The 15,084-nt window shown below is 43.3% G+C and overlaps 2 pseudogenes; one reads left to right on the top strand and one right to left on the bottom strand.

Annotated features, from left to right (window-relative positions):
- Positions 1–425: 425 nt before the first annotated feature.
- On the top strand, positions 426–2,617 carry LOC147958506 (protein FAR1-RELATED SEQUENCE 5-like; annotated as a pseudogene).
- A 9,951-nt stretch (positions 2,618–12,568) lies between these two features.
- Positions 12,569–15,084, bottom strand: part of LOC125523088 (DNA topoisomerase 2-like) — a 28,816-nt pseudogene continuing 26,300 nt past the window's right edge.

Here is a 15,084-nt window from a genome sequence, read left to right on the forward strand (position 1 = left end):
ACTAGTGACATTTTATTTGTCTATGTATTCACACATGTATTATGTTTCCGGTTAATACAATTCTAGCATGAATAATAAACATTTATCATGATTATAAGGAAATAAATAATAACTTTATTATTGCCTCTAGGGTATATTTCCTTCAGATCGAGCCCAAGTTAGCGTGTGATATTGCTTTGCAAGACCATGAATGCACTAACGAACGACACCGTGATGTGGAAATACGTCCTCCCCCATCATACTTGAGAACTTTAGCACCCCTAAAAAGAGAGCTACCAGCGGCCCATTTTGTGTGAGTATCGTTATCAACATAATTTTTAGAAATTTCTTTAACATTCACTAACTTGTGCGACCAATGGATCATGTAATTTCAGGGTTCAACATGTACTCCCAGTTGTCATGATAACTTAAAACCGGCCTTGGGTATGACATTTAATAGTATGGAAGATGTTGAGATTTTTTACAAGGCTTATGCACACAATGTTGGATTTTCAGTCAGAATTGGGCAGAAAAAGTCCATAGATGATGTGGTGGTCTGGAGGCGATTTCCTTGTTCGAAAGAAGGTTTCCGAACGAAGAAGGAGGAGGAACGCAAGAAGGATTTGAAGGGAGGGAAGATAAGAACACATGCAAGAAAGATTACTAGATGTGGTTGTGAAGCCATGATAACTGTCAAGCGTATGCAGGATGGCAAATACTCAATATCAGATTTTCATGAAGAACACACCCATCAATTTATCACACCCACCAAGCAACATTTAATCAATTCAAATAGAGAAGTCAGCGAGAAGGTCAAGACCACACTATTCACATGTCACGCAGCTAGTATTGGCACATCTGGAGCCTTTTGATTGCTTCGTGTTGGTGAGGGTGAATTTCAGTTTGTGGGGTGCACGAAGAGAGACTTGCAGCATTATCACCGTGACATGAGAAGTACTTTCAAGGATACAGATGCTCAAATGTTTATTGACAACCTCAGAAAGAGGAAGCAAATCAACCCAGGATTCTTCTTTGAGTATGTTCTTGATGATAAAAATCAATTGAAACGTGTGTTTTGGGCAGATGCATTTTGTAGAAAGAATTATGCTTTATTTGGAGAAATGGTGTCTTTTGACTCCACATACAGCACAAATCAGTACAAGATGATTTTTTGTCCATTCACGGGAATAAACCACCATATGGGATCTGTTTTCTATGGTGCTGCCTTGATTATTGATGAGAAAGAAGAGTCGTACAACGGGTGTTTGAAACATTTTTGAAAGCCATGGATGGGGCAGCACCGAGGCTTATAGTAACTGATGAAGATGCTAGCATGAAGGCTGCCATTGATATAGTTATGCCAAACACCGTCCATAGGTTATGCATGTGGCACATAATGAGAAAGTTTCCAGAAAAGGTTGGTCCTTCACTGAAAGAGGATGAACATTTTTACAACTCAGTTAATGCATGTGTATGGGGTTCTGAAAGCCCAGCTGAATTTGAGGCAAAGTGGTCTTCCATGATTTCTGAATTTGGTCTTGAAGAAAACACATGGTTTGCTAGGAGAAATGAAATTCGTGACTCATGGATACCAGCCTACTTTAGAGGTGTATTCTTGGGTGAAACTCTGAGAACCACTTCGAGGTCAGAGAGTGCTAACTCATTCTTTAATCACTTTATTGGTTACAAGCATGCTTTGGTGGAGTTTTGGATTAGGATTGGTACAGCCCTGGAAGAACAACGTCAGAATGAACTCAAGGCTGATCATGATTGCCTCAACTCCATGTCTCCACTGATTACATCATGGGAGATCGAGAAGCATGCAAGCATATACTTCACCCATGAGGTTTTCAAAGCTTTTCAGAAGGAGGTGCGTGCGGCTAGAGATCACTGCTTAATTGAAATCATATTGCAGGAGGGTGATGTGAAAACCACGGTTGTAGGAGGTGATCGCTCTTACAAGTCTAGAGAAGTTAAGTTCAACACAACATCCATGAGTGCTCACTGCTCTTGCATGTTATTTGAGACACGTGGAATTCCATGCCGACATATCATCGTGGTTTTGAGAGGTGCAAAAATTAATGAGCTACCAAGCCATTTCATTCTAGATAGGTGGAAGAAAACAGTTAACAGGAGGTCACTATACGATAGTGGTGGCAACTTGCTTGAAGAGAACGAGAGTAGTTCTTTAGATTTGGCAAAGAGAAAACTGGTTTCAGAGATACACCAAACATTAGATGACACTATCAGGTTGGCTGAACATTCTTGTGAAGAATTGGAAGCGTTGAGAAACGGTCTCCTTGACACGAAAAGAAAGTTATCTGAAAGGGTTACTGCCAATAATCCTAGTAGACAAGATGAATTCGAGGCATACATTGGTTGTAGTATGCCTAATGAAGTTGAAATTTATCCACCAACTGATGTGCATACAAAGGGGAGGTGCAAAAGAATTAAGGGACACTTAGACAAGGGTGGAGAAGGGAAACAAAAAAAGGATGGAGAAGGGAAGCAAAACAAAAGTGGAGAGCGGAAGAAAAATGCCGGAGGACCGAAAAAGCCTCGCACGTGTGGGACTTGTAAGAAGGTTGGCTTCCATGATAGTCGTAGTTGCCCCAACAAGAACATTAGATCCGAATAGGTATTTTCCATACAGTAGTTCTTATCTATGTATATTCGCTTTCAAAAGGTGACTATATATTCCATTATAACTGATCAGATCATTTCTACTTGCAGGTTCTTTTATTCTGATTTGAGTCAACATAAGACTTTCTTTTTGGTCTTGTGCAAGATGGAAATCAAAGCTTAAGCGTTATGTACTGGGTGTTACCACTTTGTATTAATGTTAGACTGTAGTAGAAGAAGTTTATGTGTATCTCTAAATCTTGTGTTGGTCTGAAAATCCTACGAAACAGTGATATGTACTGAATGTTACCACTTGTTTTAATGCACTAGATTGTCTTATTTATCTGAAATGCTCTAGTGGTTATTTGGCATTATATTGGTGGTACCTGTCGCTGATTATTTGAGAGCTCTAGAATCCTTATACATCATGTATACTTATTCCAAGAGGATTCCAAAGCTGTACATATTTAGTTTCTCTGCTTGCTGTGGTATGCGCCAATTTTTTCTTACCACAAACAGATTGATAGAAGGCTTGCACTTTCTAACTGAATGTATGTACTGATGTATGCACTAACAGGATACAATGCTATCTTAGTCAGTGAGTATTTCTCATCTCAACTTGGAATTTCTCATCTCACTTAGTGAGTATGCATTGAAGCACACCATCCAGTCAATATATTCACACACCAAATGTTTACATAGACTTGCTTGATAAATATTTCACATCTCTGTACCTGCAAATATTCAGTACGGTTGTATACATTGTGTTCAGAAACACTATTTTCTAAATTACATGAGAAGCTCATACTACTACTGGATTCTCCTCTCCTATTCTTAGTAAACAACAAACATGCCTTTGCTCAGCTCGATAAACCATCGAGTAAAGCTATTTCAGATACAATAAAGTTGCAAAATTCAGAAATGGATGGTTGTTGAGTATAAAACAGGAAGAAGGAATGCTTGCCTCTGTACTTCAGAAAAACCAAATGACTTGAAAGTTCATTCCGCCACTTTTTTTTGGGTGCTTATAGTTGTAGTAGACTAGTAGGACTAGAACTGGGAGGCATCAGAGATGGCAACGTTTTAGATACTTCAGGAATGGGAGGCATCAGAAATATGCAGCAACCTCTTTATCAACCGTATAAAGTTTTCACCAAACTATATAATCAATGTACACTTAAATATTTGCTTCAACGGAAATGTAGACTTCAATACAATTGTGAATCTCCTAACGTATAGTGAATCACCCGACGAGTCTTATAAAACAGGCGGCAAGCAGGCGCAAATCACCCGACTGGGGCTCCTTGTAGCTCTCTTTTTTTAGCCTCTTTTCTTTTTATCCTTGTTTGATCCTAGGATCCCCACCATGTATTCCTTTTCCGCTGCTTCCTGCTGCTTCCTGCTATCATCAATGCAAGCCAGCAATGCTGGATCTTTCAAAAAAAAAAAAAAAAACGTCTTACAAACAGGGAGAAGGAATGCCTGCCTCTGTACATCAGAAAAGCCAAATGACTTGAAAGTTCACTCCGCCACCATTATTTATGGTTGATTTTAGTTGTAGTAGAGTAGTAGGACTAGAACTGGGAGGCATCAGAGATGGCAACGTTTTAGATACTTCAGGAATGACGACGCCCATCGTCAGTTAATCTAAAAATAGCCGTACAAGGTCCCCAACTGAACTTACTTCTTCGGTCGCGGCCACTATCCATTGTTGAGTACCTTCTAACATCCATGTTCGAAGTTCTGTTGCCATTAGACTTCGGTTAAACTTTGCAAGATTGGCCCTAACCAGCTAGTCTACAACTGGAGACCAGGGGCTTTCCACACCAGAAGATGCATCTCTCTAATTGATCAGCTCCCCGGAATCGATTCGTCTAGCTACACTGGTTATGCCCAAGATTCTGCAAAAGCTGGTCGTGGAATATTTCTCTGCCCATCGCAGTAACCGACTGACGGCACAAAAGGGCGAGGCCCTTGCGGGATCTTGCTACCGGAGCAGGACTCAGTCTTGCTCAAGAAGAAGGGGGACTTTGCCGTCAAAAAGCCGAGGAATAGAGATTGCACGTCCTCCGTTCCGTGAACTCTGGCACCAGATCAGCTTACAGTAGGCCCGTAGCAAGGCAAGGTGCGGGTTCGGCTCCTCCGCTGTCGAATAAAAACTCTGTACGGGAGCTGTTCTATGCTAGAGTTATGGGCTTTTTGTTACAGGAGCTTTGCTACACCTACGTATTTTTTTTACGTTTTTTTAGGATCTCACAAAGATTTATTATGACGACTCAATGTTTACACGGATGAATACAAGTTCACCGGATTGACGTAACTACACATTGCAACTAAACCCAAGGGATAAAGTATTCTTTGCAAGATTATGAGCCTCAACATTCGAGATTCTATATTCATGACTAAAGGAACAGATTGCAAAAGCTCTAGCTCTAGAAACTATTTCTCGAACTACAACACCAAAATTAGCTCCACTGCCCTCCTTAATAGCATAGCATCAACCACTACCTTGCAATCCAAAGCCACCAAAATCCTGGGAATATGTAGGTCTCCCGCTAGTGCCTGGGCCTCCCTAATCACCAAAGATACGCTTTTTTTTTTTACATAACTAACGAGCAAGCTGAGGCGGCCAGATTTGGTTGGGAGGGAAAAAAAGGGCCCTGACCCACCCCGTGAAATTCACGCCGGGGGCGGGGTGAGGGCATAATTAGTTAATGAATGCGAAGAACGTAGCTTTACGTAATAGATTACATAGGTATAGCATTTTTGTTGTTACAAATTAGAATGCACAAGGTGTCATGGCAGTAGACCACTGTCCAAATCGATCATCTGTTGCAATCTGATGGCTCTACTGTGTCCTCCCCCTTCCATCCTCGTGCGCTCTTTGCAGCAATGGAGCGACGACGACCACGACCACCAGAAGTGAACTCATTTTGTGAATCTCATTAGTGAACTTAGTCAACAGTTCATCGGGCCGGCTCTTTAGTCGGACTTTGTGAATATGTTGGCCTGGCCTCCTCGCAATACCCAGATGAACCTCTGCTTTCGCCCCTTCAGTTGTGTGCCAGCTCCATAGCTTTTTGTCCTCAGAAACATGATGGCATTCAGAAGGACATGTAGAGCACCGATGCCAGCGGCTGCTTGTCAAGACAGTCCATACACTCGTGTGGCGTCTTGGGCAACGTCCGAATGCTTGCATCCAGCATTAGATTCACTGGCCTCCGAGTGCTCAGTAAGTGCGTCCATGCCCTCGAGTGTGTGTCACATGTTCATGATAAGGCCGCCGGCCATGGCCAAGAACCCCCCTTCCGGCGACTCCTTCCCCGTCCGAAAGATTGGGAACAACTTGAGGTGGTTATCGCGTAGGACCTGGTGTCCGGGCTCCAACCATTATGTGTTGTATGAGATGGACACATATTGAAGCCTGAACGCCTCACTATTGCTCAACCATGCTTCCTCGACTACGGTGAATGACTGTCCGCCCAGGAAGAACGAATGAACGTTTTTCGTGCATTCAAAATAACCGCTCCTAGCGAACATTTAGATTGGTGTGTGAAAAACGATAAGATTGTCATGTTGTTGTAAAGGATATACCATGTTTTCAAATAAAAATTGTCATGTTGTATAAAAAGATTGTCAGAATATTGCCATGCTGCCATGCGTTTTCGGGGTTTTGCCACAAACGAAACTGACGAGAATTAGCATGCTCAGGATTTTTCGCGTTTTCTGAAAAGAATTGACATGCTACATCAACGTAAATAAATGAGAATTACCATGCTCTACAAACATAGATTGCTATCAGGAATGTGTTCGCTCAAATTGCCATCCCGAGAGAACCATTTAATGCCGTCAGCTCCTAGTTTGGTGAAGGAGGTGTGTGGGAGCGAACGTTTTAGGATTCGTGCATGGGATCCTATGTACAAAAGGGCGTCCGCGTGAGAAAACTAAAAATATGGACTTTAACTCGTAACCGTGCATGTGCCATGCACGCCCAATATTATAGTACATCAGGGAGCTTTACTATGTCGTCTTCCACTCCAATTACTCTTCTCTTTCACTACACAGATGTTTCCTAAGGTTTGGCCGTTTCAGAATGCGAGCTAAGTCTAATGCAGACCTACGCTGACGCCCCCATTTATCCACTCAAAGGATGTGTCGCGTCCTTTGGTTTCAGTTTTTTTTAGTAAACCAAGGTCCTAATTCATGACAAAAGGGTTGCCATCTTTCACGAAGCTGCTACCTTCATATGCACCACAAGTTAGATTTCTTGATCGCGTGTTGTTGCTATATTGTGAGGGTTTCTAGAAGCCATGAAGTTCATAATACGATTTGTGTCGTCATTGATGCACAAACACACTTTATCCCGCTCTTCTTACATAGAATTGGTCATGACATGATATGATTAAGTGGAAAGAAAACAATCAAGATAGGCCAATATGGAGATTATTGTGTAATTAATATTGTTTCCAAGATTAGTTGCAATTGATGATGTTTTCAAAATCAAATTAAAATAATGTAATTAATGTAGACATCATTGGAGGCATCGTGGGCATTGGATATAAGTTGTAGAATGGTTGAGACCATTTGGATGCACTTAACTCGCGCTTTTATAAGTAGTAAGTAGAAGTAGTAGTACATTCTCTTACCATATTAGTCTCACTAGAGCTATTCCTGCAACTCGTCTCTCTTTATTACCAGAAACTAAAATATTTTTGTGTGTCATCCATTTTTGTGTTGGACCCATTCTAGCGCACAGGGAAATAGGCTTGCACTGTCGCTCAGAAAGTCCACGTAAAGAATGCATCAAGTTTTTATGTGCAATGTTCCATGAATGCACATTACAACCAGTAAGAGGGGAATGGAGGTCGAACGCTGGCGTTGCCCACGTCGGATTGGGAGTAGTAGCCAATTGGTTCACGTTTCATGCGGAGAAAAGAAAAAGAGAAGAAAAATGTAGATATTTCGTTTCCTTTCCCACGAAGGAAACTCCTCATTGAGTCGCCACGCACGCACACCTCTTACCCACACGCGGCCTCCTCCTCTCCCCTTCCCTCACAACCCAACCTCTCAGCCTCACTTCCCTCGAACTCCGGCGCCGCGTCTTTTGTCCACGAAGTCCACCGCGTGCCCATCCTCCAAATCCAAAGCCATCGAGTTAGGGCCAGTTCTTTTGGTGGTTTTTTTGGTCTTCTAGTCTTCTAGAATAAGCTGCCCCCTACCCAACTTATTCTACAAGACCAACCAAAATTTTCCTTTTAGAAGCGCACTAGTCAAGTTTTAATTGGTACGCTTCTAAAAAATAAATTTGGTTGGGCTTCTAGAATAAGCTGGGTTGGGGGCAGGTTATTCTAGAAGCCAACTAAAGAACTGGTCCTTAAGGAGGCCGAGCAAGAGGAGGGGGGCGTGGGAGTAGCATCCCACACAACAAAATCCTGATAGACGTCCAACACAGGATGCTCGGGGTGGGTCGTGGTGGTGGTCCATTTAGTGGCGTCGCCCGACGATCTCCATACACGTTGGACTCTACTTTCTAGTGAGATTAATAGCACACATGATTTCTATTTGCATGTGCTTCTTAGGTCTGTAAGAAAAAGGCTTCAGTTATTTGTTTGATAGCCTTTGGTTGGTTGATGCAAAAAAAAGTACATGAAAAGTTTCAATTTTAAGTTGTACTAGCTATGAAATGATGTTCTAAATTATATTTACATCTGTTTGCCAAGCTTACCAAAATCTTTGTGCCAGATTGGTCAAAGGTTGGACATTTGAAGAGAAGAAACTTCATTGGACACTAATATACTTGTGATCAGTAGTATCATCTGTGACAAGGTAAGCTACGAAATTTATCTCTTGGCATCGGTGACATATTGCTATAAGTGTGTTGTGAATTATTTTGCAGGCAACAAAAGGATCATCTCATCATTCTCAAGGGAGCCGGCATCCGGCCGTTGCTATGGACGCCTCACCATGGCCAGGGATTGCAAGGTAGACTCCTTCACTCGGAGTATATGTTACACGGTTTCTTGTTCGACATCAATTTCTGGTTGGAGATTGAACTAAGCAATACACGCCAATGTTTCCATGTCAAGAACATACACATCAAGCCATCTCGCATCACACGCCGCCTATGCATTCACTGAGCAAAGCGACCGTATTTCGCAACAGCAGAACTAGTTAGTGTGCTTAGCTAAAAACTTTGTCTTGTCCCTTTAAGAGTACATTAGCAGTTCTTGAATTGGAAATCGTATAACATCCAAGCTTAGAAGAACATGCAATTTTTCATGATCTTTTTTTCTCAAGGCTTTTTCATCATGAGTTTCCAGGTCAACGTAGATCCTTATTCTTGCAGAAAAATCTGCAGCATTCAGGAACCCCCATCAATCATGTAACATTTTTTCACCAAACAATATAATCAATGTATACTTTAATATCCATTTCAAGAGAGAAGTAGACTTCAATACAACTGAGAAACACTCGCTGAGTCCTATAAAATGGGGAAAAGATATGCCTGCCTCTGCACTTCAGCAAAGCCGGCCAGACTTGAAGTTCATTTCACCACCATCATTGTTGGGTGCCTGCAGTAGTACTAGACTTGAGAGGCATCAGAGAAGCCAGCGTCTCCTATATTTCAAGAAGTAGACTTCAATACAACTGAGAATCACAGCTGCAGCCAGTGTCCATGAATCACAGCTCTGCTGGGCCTGGAGCCCTGGACCTTGATCAACATATGCCAAGATTGACCCAAACAGCTTCGACCACAGCCACAGCCTATGTTGCCGGGGCCTTCCACGCCCAAAGATGTGCTCCTGAAATCAGTTGTCTCTCGGGCGTCCTTTCTTCTGGCTACCCCAGTTGTGTACTTATCATCAGTGAAAGCTGGTGGTCGGAAAACTGACATCTCTCCACCGAAGTAAGCGGCTGGCAGCGAAGGCAGGAAGCCGCCCAGGATCTTGCTACTGGGGCCGCTCTCGAATCTTACTCAAGAAGATGGGCATTTGCTACTGGGGATATTACACATGCTGAGTTCTAGCAGATTGATCAACATCTTCCTCATACCCACCAACACCTTCCACAAACTGATAAGCCACCAACACCTTCCACAAACTGATAATCAAGGGGACTGAACTAAATAGTAGTAGTATTTATGTTAAATTTCACGCACACATTCCTTTTCTTTGGGTTATTATTCAGAAAAGATGTACTGCCTTCTGAATATGACTCAGTGGAGCAGTCCATATGCATACAATCAGTAAATAAAAAAAGATAACTTCTATTGCTGGCGGCAACACAGTAAATTTTCTGTTGTTCACAATGTATCTGTGTAAAATTAGCTAACATCATACTATTACTCTGCTCTCCTGCTCTTTGTTACCATGAGCATGCAAAATGGTAGGTAGTAGCAACGGACCTTTTTTCTCAAGTTGCATCTGTGGATTCTACTCACAAGAAGGAATATACTGAGATAGACGATTGGTAAAGTTGATCTACAGTATTAGGTGAATGGTGTTGGTGGGATCAAACTGATTTTCTAACTATCAGGCTCATGTGATAGTTACATACCAACTCTTTAATATACAACATTAACAATATCAACTTCTGCCCAAGGAAGGCCCAAAGAAGCGGATCTTGGACACTGCCCATGTTGCCCGTCCTTACAACAGATTCATTGCTTATTTGTAAATGAACTACATGTGTTCATCTCCGTATTGACCTGATTAACATTTGTGACTGAATTAATTGTGTTCATATCAATTGATACCCATGTCTTAGTCTCTCGAATATAAATAAAGCAGATCTTTGTCTGTCACAGGTTCTCCTGCTGCTGCAAGTTGATCAGACTGGAATTTGATCCTGAGCAGATAATCTTGAGCAGTCTGGGATCCTTTCTTGGTCGTTTGGATCTGAATACGCAGCTCAATTATTTGAGCATTTGTCATACAGCCAAGACTTCCGGGTTTTTTCAGCCACCGAGTTTGAGATCACCGAGACAAAATAGTCTCCTGAGGCATCAACACAGGCACGCCCAAAGAAAGCATAAGAGAAAGATAGAAAAAAGACCACCAAGTGACCACATCACCAGGGGGCTCGTCGCAAAGAGTGGAACCAAGCGGTGACATGTAGCGCGTCCAACATCTGCCCCAGCCGGCTGCGGTTCCAGTGCTGCAATAACAAAAGGAATTTGAGGGAGTCAGAATGCCCATGTCTTACTTCCAATTAAAGAAATTAATATACGGGATTAGGAATACCTACTCATGCCTTCTCTGCTTGCACTTGTAATCGAAGTCACGAGCCTTGTCTAAACTTGTGGTACCCTCCAGTGCAGTTCGATGACACACCTTGCCTTATACCAGTATAATTGAGCATCAGAATGCAAAAAAAAAGTATAATTGAGCATAAGAGAACTTTTTCGATGGATGTGACCTCTCTCTTCAATAGTCCACAGGTAGAAGGTCAATATGATAGCCGGGCTAGAAGTCTTGACAACATGATAGGCGGCAAAAGCTCTTCTTTGTCTCCTGAGATCTTTTCCTGAAGAGGATTGGATTTGTCACATCCACGGATGGAAGACCGTAGATTTCTGCTTGATTAGCTTGCAAACAATTAACTGTCAGCAAGTGCTCGCAGTGTCACGTTTTATTCAATTATATGTCAAACAAGTGCTTCTGAACAATTAAAGGAACACAAAAACAAGACAATCATTTATCTAAGTTAATTCGATAACACAGTACCATTTTGCTCTAAGGCTTTTCACCATCAGTTTTCAGGTCGACGTGGTGAGCTTTATTTGTGCAGAGAAATCTGCAGCATGCAGATTCTTCTTATCAACCCCGTCAGAAGTTTCACCAAACAATAATCAATGCAGGCTTGAATATAATTGAGAGTCAACTAAATGGGTGGTCTTATCTGGCTGCCAGGTTGTGGAATCAGATAAAACAGAGTACATTTCCTTTGCTCTTTCTATAAAGAGGGGAGAAGGAATGCTTGCCTACTCTATACTCAAGAGAAGCTAACTGACCTGAAGTTAATTTCACCAAGGTTAATTTCGAGTGCCTTCACTAGGACTAGGCCTGGGAGACATCCGAGAATGCAGGCCTTCATGCTCTTCATGTGTCACGACGACGCTGTTTGTTCATCTAGAGACAACCGTATTACAAGGCTCCCAATGGCATTCCATTTCACTTCCTCTCTGCGAAATACGTGCAGTTTCGTTCTAGTCCTTCCTCTCAGAAAAATATGGTGAACAAAACTGTGTCATTTCTACTACACACCGACGATGTCCTGGAGCTTGGCGGTACAGCTCTAGAAATCTGGTCAAACTGGCCGAGAATATAGGACAGATAGGAAGCTGCAGCCCAAATGAATCTTCCCAGTAAACTTGCCATCTCTTATAAATTTGAGAGAAGAGTATGCTATGGCATGATATCCAAAATCAATGCAAATTGATATGAGGTTTCTTTAAAAGTAACATCCAAAGCTCACATTCATTATCTTCCGGCATATGTAGTTATGTACTATGAACAGGGAGACATGTAAATATAGCAGCATGTATTCAAATGTTGCAACTGACTGATCATACCATGACCTTCAAGGAGGTTTCCAGTTGCCAAGCTACGAGAACTTCTATTATCATCTCAATGCCTTTTTAGCTTTCTTTTCGTCATGTTACTAATACTATGGTTTTGTTCATGAAACAATTCTGTGTTGTTTAGCAGATCAATTTTTTTAGAGCTTGAATAGACTGACCAGCTTGTTGGTCAAGTCGGATCTACTATATGATGGGGAACAGGCCGCAATAAAGCCAGGAAGAATATTGCCATTTACTTTTATATATACTTTATTTACAGTATAATTATGGTTTATATGCGAGTGGTAGATCCTTTCAAGGTGCCTCGGCATCTTCTGTTCCTGTTGAACCGCTCACAACTCTTCGCAAAACCGAGCCGCTCTTCTTGTTGAAGGGGGGAGCCCCTCATGTTTTGCACCTTCTCTTTTTCTCTGAAGAAGCACCGGAATTGTCATCAGTAGGCTTGAATATTTCTTCCATCACTTTATGCCTCATGCCTTCCCTGTCAGCTGGCACCCTCTTCCCGATGGCAGTCTTCGGCTTCTCGGCAGCTGCCTTTCCACCTATAGTTTCCTTCTCAACTTCCATGGAAAATTCCCCATCTTCGCCTGTTAAAATAAATTCGAGGCATACCGTTGATCATTCGAGGACCAAGTAATCACACGAGCACGACAGCGAGATTTGTTAACGAGGTTCACTGATATGGCTACATCCCCGGGGCCTGACTACGGGCGCTCTTCCCCGTGACACCGTCACAATACCGCACCTCGGCCACCCGGGCGCCGGCACACGCCGCCGGCTCCCCCTTGCGCGCCTGTGCTAGTATGTTGGCATAGGTTACATCGTGTGTCTACCCCCGCTATATATGAGAGGTCTAGGATATAAGTGTCCTATTAGGACACGACTCCACATCCTATGTAAACATAATACAACTCATAGTCCAACTGTAACCTACCTTGTATACTATATTCGACACAACTCTAACAAACTCCACCTTGGCAAATATTCTCCACCACCTTGAATCCGTCCATGTGTCAAACTTCCATGTACATTGGACTTGAGTTTATCCCATGAGTACCGCTGCTACTCCAAAGACCCCATATATGACTCCACCTGCAACTTGTAGTTCCTTTTTTTCTTGACAACAATCAACACTCAAGCAAAATTAAGTTCCTCGTCACTCTAGGTTGTGCTCCCAACTTTCAGAGTATCCGTCCAACGTCATCACACACTGATCACTGACCTGCGTGTAAGTGAATAACTCACATATTGAGTGTCACACATAAGAGTTACCTGAACTCAATATCACCGCTCCTTTCTTGACTGCCTATCTGAAACTTGAAGGAATTTCACCATTGCTTGTAGTCACCCTGAGTCAAATTCGCAGTTGTCTCATCACATGTATGACCACCAGAGCCCTGGCCCGTCTCCATGTCCCGTGCGTATCGCACGTCTCGTCGCTATTACCGCGTCGAGCCTCTGCTGTCCCGGTCGAGTCTCAAGGGTCGTGAACCACACCACCCAACCCCCACTGCAGAGTACCACCGATCATCACCGACCGATGACGAGTTCACACTTCCATCAGACCACTGGGCTCCAGTCCGAACTGCGTGTCACTCGCTTTTCCCGCTGAATAGGCTTCGACTCTCTGTCGACTTACGCCGTAGCCCCTCAATCAGCACCGAGTGAAGTCCTCCAGACTCCAGCTCCACCTTCAACATGACTCCATGGCAGATGATCAGTCCACCAACGCGCCTCATCGACTTCAAGCTCCGTGTATACATCATCTTGAATCAATCCCGCGCCATAGTCTTGTCAAAGCCGCACGAGCCTCGTGCCTGCACCACGTGTTTCCACGCCCAGAAGTCGGTCACCATCGCCATCACGCTCTAATGTCGTCATCGCCGATCTCACCACCATCTTCTGTATCAACCGACTTGCGTCGATCCGTCAGACTATCTAGTCCGACCCAGCCAAACCTTGTCCAACTGCGTGGCACGCACATGGCTCCCACTTCCATCTTAGCTGACACGACTTTCCGCAACGCCTGCAAGCATCTCTGTTGTGCCAACAATCTTTCACCCATATCTGCCATAACCCAAGTTTTTCAGTTCCGTTGAACTTCTCCACCTATACCCTTGGTGCCAGATTCTTTGTACGATTGACTTGTGAATAAATAACCGAGCTACTAACGTGATGCCAAAGTACACAAACAGCCTCCGCGTACTAATAGCAATTCCAACCAAAGAAAAATCTGGTCTTCTCACGTGACATGGCTTCCTTGGCACAAAACTTCCAATGCTTCTTTTGCTTACCCAAGTCCTTCTACTTCCGGTTTCAAAAAAAAAAAGTCCTTCTACTTCCGATGGATGTGCCTGCCTTGCGGCTGCATATGTCCGGCTCTGAACACGAGGACGCTTAATCCTCCAGGGACTCGGTCCCTTTTTTTTCAAAACAAATCCCGTGATCTCTTTCCTGGTCAACACCAGCAGCTGCTCCTTGCGATCGATAATCACCACGTCGTGCCTTGGTGGGTTCCCACGCTCGGGTCTTGCCTAGGCTGGCCGTCTACGCTGCTACTGCTTCGGTCTGCAGCTTGCCCGTAGCCTCTGGATCGATCCATCGCACTGCAGCTTCAAGAGTACGCGACGCTACTTCCATCAATCCGATGCAACCGCGTAGTTTGATCTCGCCGAGAACTCTGCCTCCTCCCGATTGCTATTCCAAAAAATGCCGCTGTCCGGATCACCCCTCGTCCGTACATGTCACTCGTTGCGACATCCATATGAACAATGTTAATCCACGCCGAGCGCTTCTCTCCTCTAGATCAATGATTCGCATCCTCAAATCGAACCTTGCTTATGATACCACTTGTTAGAATAAATTCGAGGCATACCGTTGATCACCCGAGGACCAAGCAA

The sequence above is a fragment of the Triticum urartu genome, chromosome 7A (genome assembly GCF_056163025.1).
Source record: "Triticum urartu cultivar PI428250 chromosome 7A, HENAU_Tu73, whole genome shotgun sequence".
NCBI lineage: Eukaryota > Viridiplantae > Streptophyta > Magnoliopsida > Poales > Poaceae > Triticum > Triticum urartu.